We start from the raw sequence: 22,994 nt of genomic DNA on the forward strand, positions 1-22,994 counted from the left end.
TTATTAATGTGAAATCAAGTTACATAGTCGAAGGTATCTAAAATTACTCATATCCTTCTTTAAATAGTTATTTTCTCACTTTGAATAACTTCTGAGTCCATAAGAATGTAATTGAATTAAATTAGATTGTGGAAGGACTAATACAGTACTGCTTAGAGAAAATAAGAATGACAGAATATGCTGATTCAAGGAAAACAGTAAGAATAGTCAATTTAGAATGCTCTCAGAAGCACAAAATCCTCAGAGGTCACCTTCTTTGTGTCGTGGGCAGCTAGAGATCTGACAGTGCCATTTCAGTGTCTGCCTAGGTGTTTCTACTGAATCACCAGGAGAGGGAATGCAATTAGAGGTTTTCCTGCAACATTTACAAGTCTCATGTGTAGAGGCATCAGTTAGAGTTGAAAGGTCAACAATTCGTTTTAAATGGAAGAAACTCTTTAGTAGTGGTTAAATAAATAAATATTGCTTGAATAGGTGGAACGATGTGAATAGAAGCATTTTGGCATATGAGGATTACTTAGGTTTATAACTGGTACAGAGGTGTTCAAAATACCCATTCCTTATAGTAACTCTTTTAACTCTTGCTTTACAGTAAGTACTAGGAATTTGTTCTCTAGGCTTTAGAAGAGAAATACATAACTAGGTGGTAAACAAGGTCATCACACTGTTGAAAAGTCACTGTTTTGCTGAGTGTGTTTTAGGTTCTGAAGGAGGACCTACGGAAGTCTGTGTAGTAAAGGATATTTGGATGTTTGGATTATGTAAGCAACTGGTAGTGAAACACCTGGATTTGAATTCCAGAGTTGGTTTTGGGGGTCACCCTGATGCAATAATCGAGTGTTCAGGGTTGTACGAGCTTAATACTTATTTACAGTGATTTAATGCAACATATGTATTATCTGTAATAAGTAAAACCTTCCAAATGCTTCCTGTTAATAGGTCAGTGGTGAACAGATCCAACCAGGAAAGGAATTCTGCCTGCCGGACAAAGACCTGACAGCATGTGTGGTGAAATAATCTGCTCTGTTTGGCGAGTGGAGGGAAAATCCTTCTGTACAGCTGGTGAGTTTTTGTTTTTACAGTCAAAACAGATGTACTGACTAGGGAAGCCATTGGTAATGGTTTTCTTTAACCCATGCTTGGGTCATTAGCTGTTAGATTCTGTTAAGTTAACAATAAACTCTTTGCTATTTAAATACGCTGGTTGCAGGCCAGCTTTCCAAGGAAAAAGTTACATACTGTTAAAACTTTGATTAAGTGAAAGCTCACCCAAAACAATAATAAAAAAATCAAAACAACCTCCCCCTTCTACTTTGTAGCCATTAAAACTCGAAGAAAATTGAGAAAGAGCATGTGTAAACTTCTTTACAGTTCTAAGTGAGTCCTACAAATTTCTGCCAGTTAAACGTACAGAGAATGTAGGTCTTTGTGGCTGTTAGGTGTGTTCATTCTTCTTGAAGCACTGGCTGTAAATCCAATTCCATAGATTAAAGACTTCTAGCATAATGTAGGCACCTGTCGGTTTATGGAAGTCTAAAAATACCTCCCTGGATCTCACATGTTTTTCAGCAACTTGTAGCATATGTACATTTTTGGATACCTTTTAGCTCTTTTTTTTCGGTACTTGTCTGTCACTTCAGCTTTATGTGCTGTTATGTGCATAATAAAGTACATGCTCTTCATTGGCCGGCTTGTTAATACGCAACGAGGGCTTGCCATTAGCAGTTAATAATACAATATCTTTCCATTCTGCAGAAAGAAGGCAAAAGGCAGCACTATTGCCACACTGAGAAGCTGACAAGATGGGCTCTTTTACTGTTAGCAAGCTGGGTGTGATTACAGGGGAGGGAGAGGATCACATTGGCTGCAACAGATTCAAAGAGAGAACCCAGTTTTGTCAAGAACTAAATGAGAAGTAGCCTTTATGGTGTCAGGGTAAAATTAACTCTCCCAGGCTGAGAGCGCTACGGGATTTTCTTGTGCCAGTGTAGACAGTTGCTTGTCTTTATTTTGTCCAGGAATTCAAACTTGGTCCAGAGCTTTCATGTGGACTATCAGATGCAGTCCTTACTGCAGGACATGTCTGTGCAAACACATCAGTGTCGCACTGATGCTTTGCTTGAGGATTAGCGTGTTATTAATGGCAAATCATAGAATCCCAGAGTGGTTTGGGTGGGAAGGGAGTTTAAAGCCCCCCCAGTGCAACTCCCTGCCCCGGGCAGGGCCCCCTTCCCCCAGCCCAGGGGGCTCCCAGCCCCGTCCAACCTGGCCTTGAACCCTTCCAGGGAGGGGGCACCCACAGCTGCTCTGGGCACCCTGGGCCAGCGCCTCCCCCCCCGCACAGGGAAGGATTTCTGCGCTAGAGCTCATCTAAATCTGCCCTCTCAGTTTAAAACTGTTACCCTTCATTCTGTCACTGTACACTAAATGGTCTGGTGCAAGATATTGTGAAGCTTGAGGCGAATGAAGTACATTGCTAGATAAAATCCTCCAGATCTGAAGACTCACATGTGAATCTCCTGTTCTTGCCTTGTGACAGCGAAGGAAATAAGCACAGGTTTTAGTCCTGAGACTAGAGCAGAAGTTGTTCCTTGTGGCCTCTCACCTCTGTCATGGCTCCATCATGAAACCAAACAAGTGCCTGAGTGCTTTTGCTTCTTTTCAGGATAAGGTCAAACTTGTGAGTTACTTGTGAGTAAGAACTGATTACAGTTGAGATTTAGGAACTGTAGCACCCCACGCTTCAGTCTGATGCCCACAGCAGGAGCACTGTTTTGGGTATCTCTGGTTTCCCTTCCCAAGCCCCTTGATGGCATTGAGATTTCCATCCTTTCATTAAATGTGGTTGAAAGTGGCCAACGGTTCAAAAACTCTTGGTGGAGTGGGAGAACGGGGTCATAGGCAGGCCGGTAACTAATGTATTTACATAAGCCTTGTTTTCTTAGGAAACCATGCTAAAAAGCCATCTCTGTGTTCTTATAACCTTTGATGGTGTTTGGATGGGGTTAGCTCATACTTTAACTGCTGATTCATTTGACAGCATGTTTAACTTTGTTGAAGAGAACTATAGCAGGGTTTATAGATAACATAATGTTATTAGCTTGAAACTTGGAGACGGGAGGGAAGAAACAGGAAGGAAATCTGAGCTCTTGTAGGTCAATCTTTTGGTTACATTGGCATTAAATCAAGAACAGGAGGAGAAAAATTGTGCAACAAGAATCTGAGTCTTTTTTTATTGGCTTGCCACTTTCTATTTATGGGAACCCAAAATGACCTGGCTTCCTGGACTGAAAACAGTAGTAACATATCCTTTATGATAGTCTTTTATTTTTTAAGCCGGTCTCTGCTACATGTCTATGACATTTTTTAACAGATGCTATAGCCCACACTGCAGTCTGAAAGGTGGTGGGACCTGGGACCGCAGCCTGTGGCACATGAAGACCCAGGTGATGTTAATAAAGACAGTGATGGTGTTAGGGATGCCTCTTCCACCCCCAGTAAATCAGTATTTGGTGCTTCTTTCATACTCCCCCTCACCCTTGAGAAGAGCCTTATATAAATATTGTCACTCATTCTTTTCCCAACAGTGCCTCCAGGAAGAGTAAGGTAGTAATGGTCAGCACGAGAGAGATTAAGCAGAGATATCAGCAGCCCAACTGTTACAGTTTTACTCCTTTGCTTGGCTCTTGTGCTAAATTTAATCTTTCCCCCAGATAGCTCAGATTCTATTTTTTTTTTTTTTCTGCTCTGTTTTTATGTAGGCTGTACTGTGACTGGTTCTTACCTATGCCTAGCTTGTATTGCTACAGGAACAAAATTATGAGACATGAGTTGATATACTTGACACCCATTAAAATGGATAGAAGGGTCCCTACTGATTTCAGTAGAACCTCATCAGGTGAAGAATTGCTATGAATTGCTAAGTTTATTATTTGGAAAAAAAAAAAAAAAAGTTTGAGGATGTATTAGCAAAGCACAGGCTGTTTACAGAAGACTGATGTCCTAGCCAGCTGAATACAGTGGTCTATTTCTGAAATATGTCATCTGAGGGAAAAAAAGATTCATTTCACCTGATAAACATATGCAACAGCCTCCAGAGCCACTGACTCCATTTCATATGAAAGCATACAAAACTTTACGTATATGCTATTGCTAAATGCAGTTTTTAAAAAGAAGTGAGGATGTGCATGCAAGAGGAGATGTTCTTTTTTTATTTAACCTCTTACCCAGACAGGGCAGTTGTCAGGGAGGCTCCAGAGACCCTGAAGCACTGCTGAGCATGAACTTGAGGAAAAAAAGGAGACAGAGAAAGGAAATAGCAAGAGAAATTGCATTCACGCACATTTTTAACAAGGTGGAAAGAACATAAACTTCTTGTTTGATGCCTTCTGTATTTAGGAGAAATGGCACTTGTAAATGTTTTTGAATAAGCAAATCTGCATCCAGCCTACCAATTTCATCCTCAGTCTTTTATCTTGCAGGCCCTTGAAAACTGGACTTCTAATTTTCAATGTTTGGATTTGGTCAGAAGCAGCACCGCTATATACAGTACCTAATGGTTTCTTAAATAGCTCAATACTTTTAATCTTTTTTGATCAGCGTGAACAGTATGAGAGACTTTCCCTGCCCCTTTTGCTCATTTCTATATAGTATTGAGACAATGTGGTTCCTATTTTTTCTTGCACTGCCCAAGCAGTGACTTTTACCGTGGTTCACATGCCGCCTTGCTAGAAGCAGCTTTTTTTTTGCTTTTTTCATTCTTGTTGTTCTGAATGTCTCTGAATTGAAAATGTAAGTAACTTTCTTACAAGTCTAATCAACCCCCTCCGGAGAGTAGAATTCCACATAGTAGCAGCCTGTAAAACACCGTGTGGTGTCATCAGCTATCTATCACCTGAATTTTTCAAAACATTATCATTTCTCAGAAGTAAGATCTATTCCATTTCACATCCTTTCTCTCCTGTCTGCTGGGTGGATGTAGCCTGCTGGATGATGCAGAAAAAAATTAAGATTCATTGCTGCATTTTTCTGTGTGCATACAAATAATATGCACATAGGCATGGGATTATTTATTCATAGGTGTAAGGAAATAATCTAAATATTTCAAACAAAGTTAACATTTAAAAATGCATGAAAAGCGATTATAATATTTAGCCCTGCCTTAGACATATAGCTCTAGTTTTTCTTCCTCTGAACTTTTGTAAAGAAATCTGTTTCTAAAATGAATTGCCTATATATACAGAGGATAATTAGATATTAAATTGAAATAATTAAATTATATCAATTTCTATGGAACGCCTGCCAGTGGCTGAATACTTGGCACTTTTGTGAACACTGAAAAATCTGGAATAACTGAGGAAGTTTATGAATTCTTTGTGATATTGCTAATTATCCCAGAGGACTTTAAAGACTCTGCAGCAGTGAATTTACTCGAATCTGGATTTCTCTGGTGCCATATCAGAACTACTGACTCATGTTTGCACCAGTCAGAGTAAAACACAACTTAAGACTCACAAGATTTTTGAGTCTTTGCCTTTTACCGGTCATAATTTGTTGCCAAACTTTCTGTACTCATCAACAGGGGAAAGGAATTTCAAGAAGGAATTTGAGTGCATCTCGGACTGAGTTCTGAGATTGGCTCTGTTCAGTACTCTATTGTAAGTGATACCTAAGAGCACTTCTTTGCTCCTTTCAGTTTTGCAGTTCAGAAGTAAAGCCATTTGAGGGAAAAATAACTCAAATAGTCTACCAGATACTGTTATTCACATCGGTTAGGCACAGCTGGGAGACTGCTCAGGAAGTATAACACAGACTCAAATACCTATTGCAATTAGAGGTCTGTCTGGGTCAAAGAAGGAAGGAAGACCTTTCCTTCTGCTTGTACATGCATAGCCAGCTGAAAATACTCGATGGCAGTATTTTCATTACTTTAAGTAGCAGGGATAGACTAGTTTCTTTTAACTGAAAGTTACATGGATGTATGTGATGAAGGTTCCAGGTTTTTTTAGAACAGGAGATTCTTGAGATCTCCAGAGAAAGGTGGTGATGCTTCGAACTCTTGTCTTATAGAAAAAAAAGGCCAGAAAAGAGGTACCAGAGGTTTTTGAGGGTGATTTCTGTGATCGAGAATGTCTTCATACTGGGATTCTGCAGAGATGATAGCGAATGGGGACAACAGAAACAAATGAAATCAGAATAAGGATTTAAAAGAAAAAGAGGTCAGTCAGCTCTTATATTTGACCTTGTCTGAGTATTTATTCTTTCTGAGTTCTTATCTTCTGTGTGCATGTGTAAGGATAGTAAAGGGGAAATGCAGGCAGGAGGCTGCGTATTTTTCCTTCTGGCTGGAGACAAGTTTGGCCACAGAATAGAGAATGGGAAGTAGGTTGGTAAATGCTGATTGCAGCACTAACAGGGGACTTCTTCTGTTGGCTGGGGGCAGGAAGTTCCACAGCCCACGACTGCTGGATGACAGCAATGCTCCTTTGTTTCCAGCTGAGGAATTCGCTGGTTGTACCACAGGCATAATTTCTCAGATAAAATTTGCAGCTTCTGTGGGCGGAGAAGAATGTTTCAAAGGGCTAAACTGGGCCTTCTTCTGGCCTGTGACTCTGAAAGGAAGGAGGGTACTTCAGGCTCCTACTTGTATAGTGGTCTCAGTGTGTCTGTTGGCTTGTAAGGACCAGCCATCATGCAGCTCTTGGTACTCCTTTGCCAGATTTTCTGGAGATCATATTCATGTAAGGTCTCTGTTTTTTAATGTTTTCACATTTTTTACACGATGGTTAATATTTTCTAATTGTTAGATTGTTGGTTTTCTTTAAGCAACCTTAACGTTCTTAATCATTCCTTGATTTTATTCTGCCTTTGAAACTAAATCAGTGTTAATGCTGTTGGATTAGAGATATTCTCCAAAATATGGAAAAAGACTTTGAGCCCGTTCTCATACTGTCCATGTTATAGGGGAGAGGTCTCCATTGTGCTTTTGTGCTCACTGCAGTGGCTGACACAATGTCTTCTGGTGGTGGCATGCCTCCAGGCATAATCCAGCTAAAATTGACACTGCTGGCAAGTTTTATGAAGAAATCAGAGTATTGTTTAGTTATGTCAGCTGGAGATGATGATAGCTGTCCATTCTTTGAAAGCCATGTTTTGAAAGCTCAAGGTCTACTAGACCTTGAGCTCTTGGCTGTAAACTCCTACAGAAGCATCCAAAAGCCTGCTTTTCCCATCTGCTCTTGCAAAGGTAAACGTGACAATTCACTCTGGGGACAGACCTGACTCCCTTCATTAGCTTTAGATTAGTCTAACGCTACACAGTTTTCTTGGAGCGACATGTAGGAGCTGCGTAGAATATACAGTTAGTTCAGATTGCACAGCTGGGTGATTAAAGATAGCTTCTTGTGGTGAGCATACTGCACCTGTGGCCTACAGGTTGTTCTACTTGTTGGCTTGTAATGTGATGCAAGGTATTATTTGTTCGCGTCAAATCCTGAGTGATTCAGAGTTGGGTTCTGAATGGCTTGCTTCCTTCTTGGTTTGGGTTTTTTTGTGTTTTTGGTTTTGTTTTGTTTGTTTGTTTGTTTGTTTTTTTTCCCGTTTGTTTTGTTTTGTTTATTTTATGCTACCACAGGAATGATCAATAGAAACCTTGAACCGAAGCCAATATGGCTTGTAGGAGCCAGTCTGGAATTACTTCCTACTGTTGTGTGCCAGAATCATGAATTCCTGACATTCCTGCCACCTGAAAAGGTTCAGTGGGTACTTCTGGAAGGAATTGGTTCAGAGCTGATTAATCATATTTAATTTCATTGTGGTGATCTAGTATGCCTGCTACTCCCGATTGAATCGTGTGACTTTGAGAAGGCTGATGACACCAAATGACTGGCATACCTTGGGACTCTCAGTGATGCTAAAATCTTCTTGAGGAAGTAACACTTCTTGATTGACTTTAGGAGGAGCTTCACAAAAACACTCCACTGAATTAATCCACAGTGCAAAATTTTACTTTTCATACGTCTTTCAATTAAATTTAATTGTTGCCTACTATAGAAAAGTACTGATTATTTTTTAAAAAAGTCTGTAACAGGGCAGTCACTTTTTTTTTTTTTTTTTAAGAAAATTCTGTTTGAGTCCCCCCAAATAATGGGGTAATACCACATGTCATTACAGAAGCCGTAAGTAGAGCGCTGCTTTGATCAGTGCACTATTGCTAGGCATGAAATGCTCTGTTTAGTATTTTAAGAGCCAAATGTAAATGTGCTTAATGAGACACAAGGGGACTGGTCTGTGGCTGGGGAGAAATGGCTTTTAGCAGCAGATGCAGACAAAAGTATTGGATTTCAGGCTACAAAAAGTCAAAGACAAAAAGAAAAAGAGACTACAGCCCCAAATGGAGGAAGGAGGTGTTGGAATTTAGAAGGCTAAACAGCTGTGGCCTGTTTATGTATTTTAATCCATTGTTAGAGGACTGGAAATTAAACAAAAAACAGGAGCATATTAAATCCTTTTTAAAAAAGATCTGCAGTTGACCAAGACAGGCTACAAAAAGAAATGCAAAATTTGTCAATAGTTTTAGGTTTATATGGAATGCACCTAAAATACATTGAAAGATGCTTCTGAGTGGGTGTTTCAGGAAAACACTCAAAATCACAGAATGAAAATAAAATCATTCAGATATCTCATGGTATCAGAAATCTGGTGAGTGTCTGAAACCTGCTGTTCCAAGGCTTATAACTTACAGCTGAACATATTCCTGCTATTGCCAACTGACTCAGTACCGATCTGGCTAGTTAGGTGTAAGCACTTTTCCTCAAAGTGTTGAAAAGTGGCATGTTGCTGAACTTTAACAATGATGGAATTTTGTACTGGTCGAAAAGGAAGCAAAAAGTAATTATGAAATATTTTTATTGGCTTCAGCAACAGCTCTGCAGTTCGGGTGATTTAAATTACTTACCTCAGGGTTCAAGTGTAAAACTCACATCCATCTCAGCATTTCTAGCATTTAAAAAAAAGTTACTAACTTGCTGGCCTAGATCTTGGAAGCACCATAATTGAACCCTTAAAAGCTGCTAGTTCTATCTCATTTTACAGGAGACAGCAAATACTATTTTTTTTTTTCTTTTTTCCCCCTCTCTAGTTCATTGGCAGTAAATTACTTACAAAACGTCAATCTTAAGAGAAGGAATTTTTCCCCCGACTATTCCATCTTTCAGCAAAACATGAACCCTAACAGATGCAGTTGGACTCCACTGCCTTGCCTGCTTGCTGGCTGAGGCTTGCTGGTCCTGTCCTTTCCTCTCCTTTCCACCTTCGCTCACTGGGAACTGGGTGTTCCTTCCTACCAGCTCTGGCATTCACCTGAGCCATTGCAAGCCAGGTCTTTTCCTCCTTCTTTTCTTTCTTTCTTAATTTTTTTTTTTTTTTTTTAAAGAAATCTTTCTTTTGGCTTAGTGAATGAGTTAGCTTAACAGGCCAAAGAAGCACCAATCCCCCTCTTTGGTGTCTGTGACTTGTTGGACAACTTCCTAAACCATTTAAATTGCACTATATTTGCTTCATATTTAAGCATAACTTTTTGATACAGGCCTTCGTATGGTCCATACTATAAGACAGTGTTGCTGAGCGCCAGAAAAATGTGGCTAGGTAAGACACTGTGAGGCTGTTTTACTTCAGTTGTATGCTTGTTTAAACCTAACGAGACTGCTGGAGTAGGATGGAGTTAACCAGGTTACCTTCTTCAGCAGCACTGCTGACTGGGTTAAACCCTCCCAGCACTTCTCCAGCCTGGCAATAGGACGTCCATTAGGCAGCCTGCATAAGCTGGTCAGTACTCGATGAGTTTTCAATAATAAACGTTAGATGAGTACTTTTTATTCTTCTGTCTGTGAAGAATTGAAGATTACGGGACAAAAATCTTTCTTATGCACCAGCTGAGCGTCTTCCCCTCCACAGCCACCACAGGAATAACAAAGGAGCCAGCTTGATTCTCCTCGCAGCTCCTGCTTCGGTGGGTGTTTTCTGTAAAGGGCAGAGCCCTGTGTCAGACAAAGGGGAACAGCGAGGAGAGTCGACCGCCGCTTAGGACGGCTCTCGCCAGGCCCGCAGATGTGGTGGGTCTCCTCCAGACAATTGTCGCTCACTCGCTGCACACTCCGCAAGCCTCTGCCAGGAGCAGGGCTGGAGTCAGAGCTGGGAAGTCAGACTGGAATGATACTTTGTCCAAACGCACACACAGAGTACTTTAAGTATAACAAAACCCTTTATATTTATTTATTTATTTATTTATTTATTTATTTTTTGGTACAGAAAAAATACAATTCTGAAAAGCCTGACTGTTGTTTTTCTAAAAAGTTAAACAGATGGATTGGAAATAGTATTTACTGTTTTATTTCCTCAACATATCAATATGTGAAGAGCCAGTATAAATTACGGTTTGACTGCAAACAAACCAACCCACGCCAAAGCAATAGAGTAAACATTGTTGTATTTTGTTTCAAGTCAATATTATGGGAATTTAGATGGCTGATGTTTCTGTTTGCACTGGCTGTCTCTGACTAGCTGAATTTTAAGCCCTGTAATAGAAAAAAAAATTTGTGGGAAATTGCCTTAGTAGTTATTCTGCAGAACATCAGAAGCTAGTAACTTCAGAAGTTACAGGCTTTAGCAATAGAAACGAGATTTCTACCCATTTCAGAGCTGTTAAATTTTTTCAAAAGAGAAGAACAAGAGTGAAGCCATCACCAAGTACTTTCTGATGGTGGGGTTTAGGATACGACAATCTGTTCCTTTCTCTTTTCCCTGGCTGCATGCTTACGCTTTTTTTTTTTTTTTTTCCTGTACTGACTTCCTGACCTTTCAGGGAGCCAGCTGAAAGCCCTAAACCAGCAGAAAATCAACACTACCAAAAAAGTGGATGGTTTCTTCTAGTTTAGTTCCCCCGACTGGCTCATTGGGAAGGCAAACCAGTACTGGCAGGCGAGTGCCAGTGGGAGGAAGGGGATGGGGACGCGTGGCTGGGGAGGATGTGCATGGGGGGGGGGGGTGGTGAAGTAGCACCTTTTGACAGAAGTGAGCCATTAAATTGGCTTGACTGATTCGTGTCCTCAAATTGCCTGAACTCTGCATACCAAAACCCAAAAAGCGATGTATGTCATGTTCGCAACAACTTAGCCTGTATGTTATTAATTTAACATGTAGCTGGGCAAATTAGTTAAGATGTCAGAGTTCTTGACCAATCTGTCTGACTGGCCATGTGCTTCCAGCCGTAGTTTTCCAAACAGCATATTGTGGAAATTGAGAACAGATGAAACAAGGGAATGTAAAAACAGTGAATTGAATATACTCCCCAAATTATTCACTTATTTCAGCAAACAAGAATCACATTGATGTAATATATGACTGGTTTCAATGCTAAAAGCAAATCAAGAGCTGGAATGTACTTACGTGGCTAGACAGTAAATATCTTTGAGTCCTTATAATCCATTAAATTGCAAGAGTATGTCTGCTTGTCTAAATGGAAGGAGACATCTCTTCTCTCTACCACTGTCATTTACTCCTCCACTTCCTGGTTCTTTAGCCTTTTCATTTTTTTTTTTTTTTAATTTTTTTTTTTTTTTTAAATAGAGATTCTTCTGTATGTGTGAAACTACCGCTACTCCCACTTAAGTTTTCTCCTGAAAGCTGAGTTAAAGTACTGTACAAATTCATGTACCAATAGATGCAGCTTTTCCACTGTGAATTGCCACTTTCTGGTATCAGAGGGTGACCTAATGCAGAAGATGGGATTGAACGTTTGTGTTGAAGCTATTCGTTCTGCTTTTGATCACAGATTGTGATGTTTGCTTTCACCTCGTTGCCGAACGCCACAGAACTGACCGGTTTGCGAAGTAGCCATATAAGTAGAATAAGAATAAATATTCTTATTGTATCCCAGTCTACTCAAAGTTTTATGACTAGGTAAACCCAGTGCTTTTTCAGGTAAATATCTTTAGGGTCAATAAATGTTGGTTTAGCTCAGGCTGGGGAAATAAATCTTTTTCATAATGCTTTAGTTCTGGCAGGGGGCTTTGGAAGTCTGCCCTAAGCCAGAGAGTAGACATGGCTCAGCGTACCTGTGTGTCCCAGCAATGAGGCCTCTGTGACCTGAGATCAGGACGCAGAAAGAGGGTGGAGGTGTCACAGTGTCTATTTTTTCCAGCTTATCTGTCTGCGTGAAACGGATAGGAAATGGCATCATCTCTCAGGGTGCTCTGGAAACACATTTTGTGTACAAGCGGCGATACTGAACGTGCAGTGAAGAGTATGGATGTTTAGTCTTGCTCTCTACAGTCTACACGATGGTGTTGCAATGTGTTGGCCCTCTCATTAGCTTCAGATAGTTATCATGTCAATCAAAATGCAAGAAAAAGGCATTTTCCCTTTTTCCCCAATCTTTCACAAAATCCAAGGTTTGAAATTATTGCTCTGAAATCCATGATGTGCGATACTTTTTTCCAGGTGATGTATTAAAAAATTGCTTGGGGTTCAGAAGGTCTGTGTCCTAGGTGAATAATGTTTCCAGAAAGCCTGTTAGTTGGCTGAGGAAAATCACTTCAAGAGAGTTCTCCCTCTCGCTCCTCAGACTGGGCATGCAGCGCAGAAGATGTGTACCTTAGTGAGCTTGTGGCACTCAGCACTGCTAGAGTGCTCTCAGGATCCTGTTTCAAGAATAGCTGTTTTGAAGGAGTGGAAGCCTGATCTGACAAACATCATAGAAAATCAGACTTTTTGCAAAATCCCAAACAAATGAACACAGTTGTAGAAGTTTGTCGTGATAGAGATGACAGAAAAGAAACCCTCTACATTTCCAAACCTGTCAAATCCCCAAAGTCGTCCCTTATAAAACTGTTTCACTAGCTGTCTGTGGTTATTTATTGCCTGAACACTAACTGAGTCCTAGCACCTGTCTGGCACTGCAGTTCTTAGGCAGGAGAGGCATGCTGAATGCCGTACCCTGCTAGTTGGTGTGAGGTTTAGCATGAGCATCGCTGTGCTCCTAGCAGGTGTGATTCTTTGCCTCTGGGAGAGTGCAGTTTGGATACTTCTTGTGCTGCCCTCGGTTTTTGGAGCCACTGAAACCTCTTTGGCAGACCACGTGCAATTACCTCTTATGCTTGATTGAAATATTAGCAAGTCATTAATCCAAATAGCAAATTACTTAGTGAGGCAACAGCCAAATCTCAAGTCTGAAGACTTTTTACACCCTCAGTGTTATAATTTCCCATAAATAATATAAATTAGCATGCATTCTTTATGCAAAATTATATACGGGATTAATGTGTTATTACAGACCAGAAGCTATCTCTCAATTAGTTACTTGGGTGATTAGTAGTGTTAGGAGTTGACTGACCCCTAAAACCATCTTTCTGAAAGAAAACATGTGCCTTGTGCATAAATGCCGAGGCAGCATGCTAATAGTTTCTATCACTGAAATTGTGGAAACTTGTAACTTCAAAATATGCTACCTGGTGTTTACTTCTAAGTCTGTAGGTATTTAAAAATACGGGTATTCGAAGTTACTTATCTTTTTGTCTAAACAGCTTTTAAAGTAGCTTCATAATGGAACTGTTTTAATTTTCCTCTGTTTGAACTCTGAACACCTAAGACCTCGAGGCTGTGTAGCTGCTATTTTCAGAGGTGCTGAGTGCATACAGCTGCTGTTGACTTCCCCTCGTATTTTGGATGTTCAACACTTCTCAAACTGAGTGCACACAGCATCTGCTGCTACCGCTAGCGTACCAGAGTTCCTGTAAAAATGGCTGAAAATTCTCCATTACATTTCTGCAGTACTCAGGTGGGTTGTTCAGCACGTGATGCTCTGCTGTGATGTACAGTTTTGTTTGGGTTGTAGGTAGAGGGGATGTGCACAACTGACTTAGGGATTTGCTGTGTGTGAGTAACATGGTCAGCCTAAGCTCATAGACCTCTCTTCTGCCCTGCAGTGAATATGTAATGCATACCTCGTGTGGCCTTCACAACAATATTACTTTGTTTTGGCAACAGTAAGTTACAAGCTTGATAGAGGCTGTAAAAAAAAAAATCTACTTCATTAAGCTTCAAGGATTTAACTCCAAGTTGTTTGAATCAGATACAGAATTTACACATGAATAGTGTCAAGCTCTTCCCATCCTCCAAAAAATAAAGTACCAGCAAACCAGTTCCCAGATCTGGTGATTCAATATTTATTCTTCAGCTGAGGTGTTCAAGTAGATCTTGAGTAGCAGGTTATTCTGTTGAACTCACAAAGCTGAAGGTTTTGTGTTTTCCATGATTGTTCCCTAACATCTAGTTAAAATAGGTTTCCATTTGCTGAAATAGTAATTTTTAAGTACTGCACTCCAGTCTGTCACTGGGACTTTGTTTGAAAATGTCTGAATAGTGGGAATTGGTTTGTGTCAAAGGAAAGTGGACAATTATTTCAAGCCTTTCATTTTCAGCGGCTATTACACTGTTGCAAATTAAGAATTTCTTCAAGCTGATGTGTAATCTAGAATATATGCTCCACGCACTTCTATCTGAACAAAATCCAATAAGATATATGAGAAGAATCATGCAACTCTGAGTGATGTGTATGTTCAGACTGGAAAATATTGGGTTATTCCTGTTTGAAACACCACTATACGTTTGCCGTCGATGTCTGGTAAGACGAGGTGGGTCGAAAGTTAAAGTTACTGCTTTCAGAACTGTGGCAGAGCTCTTTCAGGCAAGAAGACACGCGCAACTGTAAAGCTGTCTTCATTCATGGCCTTTGAAATACAAAACTGTGAACCCAGACCACCAAGAAATAATAGGCATGCCAGCTCATGTTGATAGCAGTGTAGTTTTCATGTTTTCCATGCATGACTTGTGATACTTTATTAAATATCTGTCAAGTAGCAGAGTTTTCTTTGATGTGGCAAACCTGAGTATCTTAAACTTTGTCTTCTTTTGTTTAAATGGGCAAGTAATAAAAAAAATAATAGCTTTCGCTGTTGGTTCACACCTCACGAACATAGTCTTTGTTATCAAGCTAGAGTTGAGAATTTCTTGCCACTAGTACAAATATAAAAGAGCAAGCAGGAATTTATTTATAGAGATACGGTTATTGCAGACTTCTGAACAACAGATTAAAGGGACTGCTGGTTATTTCATTCTGCAGTGAATGTTTTACTAATTATAAACTAACTATTTTCTTTCCAAATATCGAAATGTGAAGAAAACAGATGTTTAACAAACCAAGCACTGAATTTATATTTCAAATAATTCTGTAAGAAAACGCGTTTTGCATTCACAGCGGGCTCGACATGTGCTGCTCTATTGATGTATCATGGGAAACTTAAGTAAGCATGGCAGTACAGGCAGAGTAAGTGCAGAATTTTAGAAAAATACCAGTAGAAAAGTGAAGCGTCACTCTACTAACAATAAATAAAAATACAACTTTTATTAGTCTTCTGTTGCTGAAAAACTCAGTTTACTTCTGAAGTGGAAGATAAGGTTTGCTTGTGAAGGTGTGAAAGCCACTCATCCAAATGCATTTCCTCTGCAGTATGATCTTTCAGCTGGTTTTGTTTGTTTTTTTTTTTTTTTTTTTTTTAGCAGCAAAATATATGATAATTCATACAGGTAAAAAAAATTTAATATTTATATTGAGTAATTATTTTGCATGGGATGTGATAAAAACACTCATGTGTCTATCCAGGTCCAGGTATTCTATTTCTACCACAACTACATGACACTACCTCAAACAAATAATTCCGTTATGGCTTTTCTAGCTGCCAAGCACCCTGAAGTCTGCTGCAGAGGCCCCTTTCGGAGAGTGGCACCGTAGCTCAGAGTGAGCATCTGCTGGTATGAGCGTACTGTAATATTGGTTTTAGGTTAAATACCTGCCTTGTCCAGAAATCTGATACTGGTTTTCCAGGCCAATATGCAGAGACCCCAAGCATCCCCAACAAAAGAGGTGATGTTTCATTGTGTAAGACACGCAATTTAAAACTCATAGTGGCAGATTTATAGTTTTCACACCGTAGGATCAGGGTGGTGAGGCAAAGACCTATAGTCCACTTCTTTCCTTCGCACTTTATTTTTACCCCATGTTGAGAAGGAGAGCTCAGTAGCCACCGGGTCAGGTGGATCCAGGCTTTTGTAGTCATTGCGCTCTTATCCCTTCCCCCTTAGCCCAATGTTGGCCTCTCTCCTTCCCTCTTAGCTTCCCAAGGTGTAATTTTTGAGAGTGTGCATCACTCCCATCAAGGAAAACTTGTAATCTGATGCCATAAAATCATTCTTGGAAGTCTAACACATAGTGGGTTTATTCCAGATAGTCCTAAAAAGTCACAAAGAGCAAAATGCTAGCACAGCAGAACCCCAACTTGTAATACCTTGTTGGGTGACTTTAGGCAAATTACTTTATCTACCTGAGTCTCAGGTTCCCCATCTGTTAAAGAGTAGTGCTTTGTAAACGTAGTTTAAGATCTGCTGATGAAAATCATTTTCATGCTTTCTTTTGCGGCTGTGAACACTTTGAATGTGGGACATCCTACATAGTTATACATGTATTCATCACAAAAACAGCAAAAAAGGAAAGAAAAATCCAAAGAACTATGCATTTTTTTGTATTATTACTGGTAGCGTGCATTGATTAGAGAGGATTAGAATCTAATATTTTAAAAAGTAAATAAAAATACAAGGGATTAGTTATGAAGCTTGTGTTCAGAGACTATAACTCACAGTGAGTCTGTGCATTTTGAACAGTTTATTTGTAAGGAAATATTCTAAACCCATTAGACTGCTGCTGCTTCAAAGCAGTGTGGAGACTTAGAGGGTCAAGAGAGAAAAGAGAATGGTGAGAGTTTTATAACCATAGGCTGATATTTTTGAAAAGCATTATCATGTTTTTTAATATGTGGAGGACTTGTAAAAGTGCAGGCTTGCAAGGTAAAACTACCTTCTCGTTTACTGCCAGGATTCACCTGCAGGTTCCTGGATTCTGGGATTCCACTGTTCTTAGAATAATGTCCTGAACATTTCAGCTGCAAGGATCTTACATTGCTGTGTATATTAAAAGAGCTGGGTTAATGTGACTACAAAACAAGCTATAAATCTTTAAATTTTTTCCAGATAAATCGGTGAGTTCAATCACCAAAAGACTTCCATTTGTTTCTTCTGCATGTAGATATATTATTACATGCATTTCCCATTACAAATGCATTGCATTTCAATGTTTCATATTCAGTTTTATAAATAATTACCACTTGCATGCTTATCTTGAGATTAGTAGTGGTTCTTAAAGTACCATTCCTTTTCTAGTTGCACCTTGTATTGCTATGTGAATTTGGGGTACTTTGGGGTACTTTGTTGCGTGCGCTGCTTGGTTACTCTCTGCTCTTTTGATATGGTAAAAATGCCAGAAAACGGGGGGGTTTTGGTAGGCATCCTAATTCCCCCGTTTCTTTGGGGGAACAAGGGACTATTGCTAAAGCCTCTGATCACAGAGGGGAGAAGATTTACTCTTGCTTATACTTTGTATAGGCATGCAGAAGCTCAGTGGCTTGAACTTTGGGGCTTTTGAGCCTGACCTCGAGCGCAGCTTCCGAAGGCTGCTGAGAGGTGGCTTTTGGTGACGGAAGGGAAATTTGAAAGCTAGCTCCCCGGTGCTCCAAGAGCGTGGCATCAAACGGTGCTTGGCTAAGCTGTCCCAATGCAAATGAAAATATGATGGTGTAGAGAGGTTTGGGAAGCCTTTCCTTAAGTGCCTGACACCTCACTCTTACAAACACCTGTGATTTTTACAATGAACAATGTGCAATATTTCTTAGAGCCTCCACCTCCTGTCTTATTGTAAGGATTTCAGTCTTCATTTAAAACAAAGCTTTCACTCTTCTGAGTTACAGGGGAAAAACTTGGAAACGTAGGCCCAGCTGTCAAAGTGCCAACCACTTGTCACTTGTAATTTCACTACCTAAATATGTTAGAGAAAATAGCATTATTTAGACCTGTCTGGGTAGTGCTTTCATGTTCCACTGCACTTCTTCGGTAACTGAGGTGTCCTTTTGTTTCCACACATTAAATAATGTGTTACTCATCAATTTTTGACCTCACCGAGATGAAGAATTAGTCAGATTGATGTGTGTATAAGCGCCTCATGACTATGTTCCTTCCAGTTGGGTCAAACAAGACAAATTTTAGATCTTAAGCGCATGGCTAAATTTACCCAGTTCTGCATACTTGATTTGGCAAAACCATATGGACTTTTTGATACATTCCTCAGATCGCTTCTGAATCAGTTTCAAAAGTCTATATTCATGAATTGTACCCACTGTTCAGTAGGAGGTGTAGAAGAACAACGCCTATTTTAGGCGGAAGATTTCCTGTGAACGTACTTGTCTCGGACCAGCTCTACCCTGAAGCTGCAGCCTGAAGCTGTTGAAAGGGCCAGTCCTGTCCTCCCACCTGCACTTCTCCACCCTCCCGCACTCCCTGGGGCAGGGGGGGGGGGGACCAGGGGGCCCCCAGCCGTACCCTGGATCAGCTCAGGGATGTAGCCAAACAGGAATTTTCTCTCTCTCTGTCCTTCAGGCTGAGCTTTTCCGGAGCAGAGCTCTTGGGTCTGCTCCAGAGTCCCCTCTGCCGCAGGGAAAGCGGTGAGGATGTGCAGCTGGAGATGAAAAGAAGGACTGGAGGCAACGGGGGGGGGGGGGGGGAGGGGGGGGGGGGCTGGGGGGGGATGTCTCAGGTCTCAGGTCAGCTTTTGCTAACGGTGCAGTTGCACTTCGGGCTTTGCTGTGGGTTGTCTGGCTGATACAGAAAAATGGAAAATTCCCTTTTAACCTGTTAGGCAGGATTTCCACAGGAAAAAATGTATTTGCTCAACACAAGCTGCGAAGCAGCTGACGGATCAATCCCCGACGATATGCCTGAAAATCATCCTGCAGGATATTAGATGTTTAAAGCATAGCCTGTTCCCCGAGCTGGTTTGCCCTGAGGATGAAAGCTGGGGATGTCTTTCCGCATCGCCAGTTGGGATTCCAGCAGGTCGGCAGCACAAAGCAGGCTCGTCCCTGCCTCCGCCCAGCTGCAGAAGCCCAGGGGGAGCCTGGAGGATGTATCCAAGGCAGCGGGTCTCCTCGTCAATAAAATGCCACTTATTGCTGGGAAGGCACAGGTCCTGATCAGTAAAGGTGCAATAATAAGAGGTTGACAGGGAAAGAACTACGAGCTGTTTAAAAAAATACATTTGAGAATAATAGTATAGCCTCCTTTATATTTCAGCTATAACAATGGCAGAAATTGCCTTGTAATTGCTTTTTATTCTTTTGAGAAATTTTAAAACTGTAAGTAGGTTTTTTTTTTTCCTTCTGTCAGTGGGCTTAAGAGTAGATTATTTGTATCTGAAAGGAGAGAGCTCAGCCCAGAAGGTATGAAACAGAGGGCTGCTAGAACTTGCCGGAAGGTCTTGCATTAGACCTGAGACAATCCAAAAATTAGCTGATGTAAAAAAAATACATATATATGTAGAGTCATCTTTTTTCTCCTGTTCCCCCAACCATGTGATCCTGGTGCAGGCTCTGTGGCCCGTTTGCCCTGTGGTGAGCTGATTCAGGGAGCTAAATTGGCAGAAAAGCGCTTGCTGTTTTTTGTTTAGTTAGTTCTTTGCTGTCTCATTTTCTGCACTTATTCACCACAAAGTGAGACAAACTCCAGGGCCAGGAAAGGAGAAGCAGAGTGTGGGCAGAACAGCAAGGGAGGGGAGCCAGCAGGACACCACCTTTCAGTTGCAGCTAGCTTTTAGACTGACTTAACTCTAATCTAAAATCTCCTTCTTAAAATGTTATAGTGCATTAAAGCCATTTTTAAACTTTGGGTTGTAGCAAGAATGTGTGAAAATACCCGTTTCTTCATCGACTAATGGTCCAAATAAGTATGAAGAGTCTGACTGAACTCATGGGGGCTAAAGTTTGAATATACTTGTGCATACGCCTGTGTTTTGGCAGGGTTTCTAAGAACATCAATATACAGGAATTCTTTTTTAAAAATAAAATCAGAATTGTCGACATTTTTACAGTTCAGTGCCTAAACTGAAAACGTAGAAACAATTAACTTAGAATTGAATGCAATATTTTGTTTCACATAAAATATTTTGGTTCGAGCTTTTAAATACTTTCCAAGTTTCAGATCTCCTCTGCGCTGCTATAAAATTCAATCTGAACTTGCAAATACTTTGTTTACTCCAGAATCATTTTTTTTTTTTTTTTTGGAATATAAACTATGCATTTTCACTGCCAGCTATAGCTTCTAATGCAGGCTTATGAAGCTAGGCCACTTCCCCTACCATACGCTCTCAGTGAGTCAGGACTGCGGGTGGAACTTGAGTTTTGTCATTGCCAAGAATAAAAAGACACTGCTTTATCAGAGCAGAAAACTTAAGGGCATCATTTTTTATCATCAGAAGTGAAAAACAGCGGTTCGGCATTTTCATATTTTTGTATTGCTGACATTTCTTCATCTTTCAAATTAAAAATATTCAGTGCACACATTGGTTTAAAAGCACCGAAACCCAGCAAAATGCAGCTTGATATCTCCTTGTGCTGAGAGCTTTGGCCTCATCCAGGAAGACACCACGACACTTAGCCATGTTAGTCATCACAGTGGTTTCAAAAGTGAGTGCTTGGTGCTTTGCGGGTGCAAACCCAAAGAAAGCTAAACTTGCAGAAGATCACGGAGAAGTCTAGTATCCGGTTGGCTGAACCGGCAAATTTTCTGGAAACTCCCCTAAAATCTGGGCTAAAATTATTTCTTTTTGATGCTGAAATCACAGCTGTGACAAATATTCAGCCTTATCTATGATTCATGTGTTCTCTCAGAATGGGAAGTGTTAGAGTAGCACAATTTAGTAACTTTTGTTTACTTCCCCCTAGTTCAGCATTTCTAATTTAACGTGTTTTCTCTGGAGTAGGTTATCTACAGAACAAACCCATTACTACCTGCCTATATCTGACACTTTGCCATTTGTTCAGCCATTCTCTGCTGCCTAATTAGAAAATATTCAGCTTCCTATAATGTGACCAAGTAGGGGGAAAATTTTCCATATTCAGTGTTGCAGAATTCATTTGCAATCTCCTGTCTTTTTCACATACAGAGTATTTTCTTGTTTCAAAACGTACCCCGATTTACCGGCGAAATAAAATTACCATCTTTCTCTCTCTGTTGGCAGTTGCAACATTTCTTGAAACCTGGTGGCCTCCACGTGCCTGGCTCCCAGAAGGTAAGACAATGCTGGACACTTTCAATTGTGTGTTGTTGGCTTTCAAGTCTCAGTTCTGCACCCCACTGCCACAGAAAATGGGGTTGAAACCTGTTTTCCTATTGTGCCCGCTTGTCCCTTACCATCGGGGTTGGGAGCACATTATTCATGTACAGCTCTGTGCCCCGCTAATAGCTTAATTTGCAAACTTTTCCTTTTATCGAAGCACCTAACCTCAACTGGTGCACACTTGAAAGTTGTGCTTCCTGTAATTTTTTGCCTTTTGGTTCCTTTTAAATCATTTCAACATATTGCAAACGAAAGATTGGTTTCCTGCATGTAATAGTTGTTTCTTTGGTGATAGGCTCTTGGTTGGTGTTTGAGAAAGAAATCCTGGTGGTCTTTCATGCAATTAAATTCAGAGTAGCTGTGGGGATCTTGAAATGAAAATATATTTCACTGCAAAACTGTCATCCTAACCAGCCACTTCAGATGAATGCTTGCTGTTCTCTCCCTTGGTATAAAATAATGTGTATTTTAAAGCTGAGATTTTTCTTTTCTGTCTACCCTCGTGGTCATTAGAAAATTGCAAATGAAATGTCGTTATCTTGAACTGATAGTAGTTGTATTTAAAAATCTCCCGTTAAAGCAAATGAATTAACTAAGCAACAAAGTTAAAATCTGTATACTGAGAGGCCAAAGTGGTAACAGAGCCACCCATGTCTTAGCAAGAACAGCTGAGTACGAGTGAAAAGATGTCTAGGAAAAAAATTGAGTTTTGCTTGCACATTGTTCTCATAGGCATGACTTATTTTAATAATTTGCCAAATCTACGTTGTTAAAAGTCATATGGTACCACTTGTAAGAGATTTTTAAAAAATTATGTGCATTAGAGGGATTTTCTTGAAGTAGAGCAAATGGTGTTCTGCTTACAGCAATGCAATTTCATTTAAGTGAATGCACTTCACAGTGGAGTAAAATGTAGTTCATTGTATTTAACTCAGGTATTAGCAAAAAGAACAAATCGGTGGCCGGTTTTATAAGGAATGTATCTTTTATGTGATAAGAGGAATGGAAAATAAATCATTTTCAGAAGAGCAGTTTATAAATGCCAACCCTTCTAGTAGAATATTGAAAAGCTCAGAAATGAAGGATTCAGGTCTTTGCTTTTCACGGTGACGCCTCAACCCTGCCCTTTCTCGGGTTCCTCTTTGTGAAGGATTTTTAGGAGGGCATCATCATCATCCCACGCGGTGAGACTGGCAGCTCTGCCTGCCCGTTCTGCTTCTCATCCTTGACCAAAAGAGAATTTGGCTCCACACTCTCTCGGTTTGATGGGGAATTTGAAGCTGCTTCGAAAACATGTTATTCTACATTTGACTTTCCTTTTTGGGATATTGCAAACTGCGTTTTTACATGAATTTTCATGAAAATTTTAGATGAATTTAGATTTTTAGAGGGGAAGCTTTCAAAGCAACTTACTACTTTGTGAGTCAAAATCAGTTTGAAACTAGTTGCAAGTAGAATGGCTGAGAAGATCACATGGTACTTTTCAAGTAAAAAATAGCTCCATTTGGTCAAAAAATGCTTTCATGTGGTTTCTCAAGGGGAATAGTAACTTCTTATGAACTGTTTAGAAGAGACCCAGTGTCAAAGTGGCTGGTGGCACCGTTCCATTCTCTCAGCCTCCAAAACACATTTTCCAGCTGAAGTAAATATGTGTTGGTGACCT

At 40.3% G+C, this 22,994-nt stretch overlaps 1 long non-coding RNA gene across 1 annotated transcript in view; it reads left to right on the forward strand.

Annotated features, from left to right (window-relative positions):
* The window catches only part of LOC122152433, a 108,023-nt gene extending 86,738 nt beyond the window's left edge, over positions 1 to 21,285 (forward strand). Inside the window, exons 2-3 of the long non-coding RNA XR_006164544.1 lie at positions 940 to 1,062; positions 21,233 to 21,285. This is a non-coding gene — a long non-coding RNA (uncharacterized LOC122152433). The remainder of the gene's footprint in view (positions 1 to 939; positions 1,063 to 21,232) is intronic.
* The last annotated feature ends 1,709 nt before the right edge of the window (positions 21,286 to 22,994 follow it).

Source organism: Tyto alba, unplaced genomic scaffold, assembly GCF_018691265.1.
Source record: "Tyto alba isolate M040663 unplaced genomic scaffold, T.alba_DEE_v4.0 Super-Scaffold_7, whole genome shotgun sequence".
Taxonomy (NCBI): Eukaryota; Metazoa; Chordata; class Aves; order Strigiformes; family Tytonidae; genus Tyto; species Tyto alba.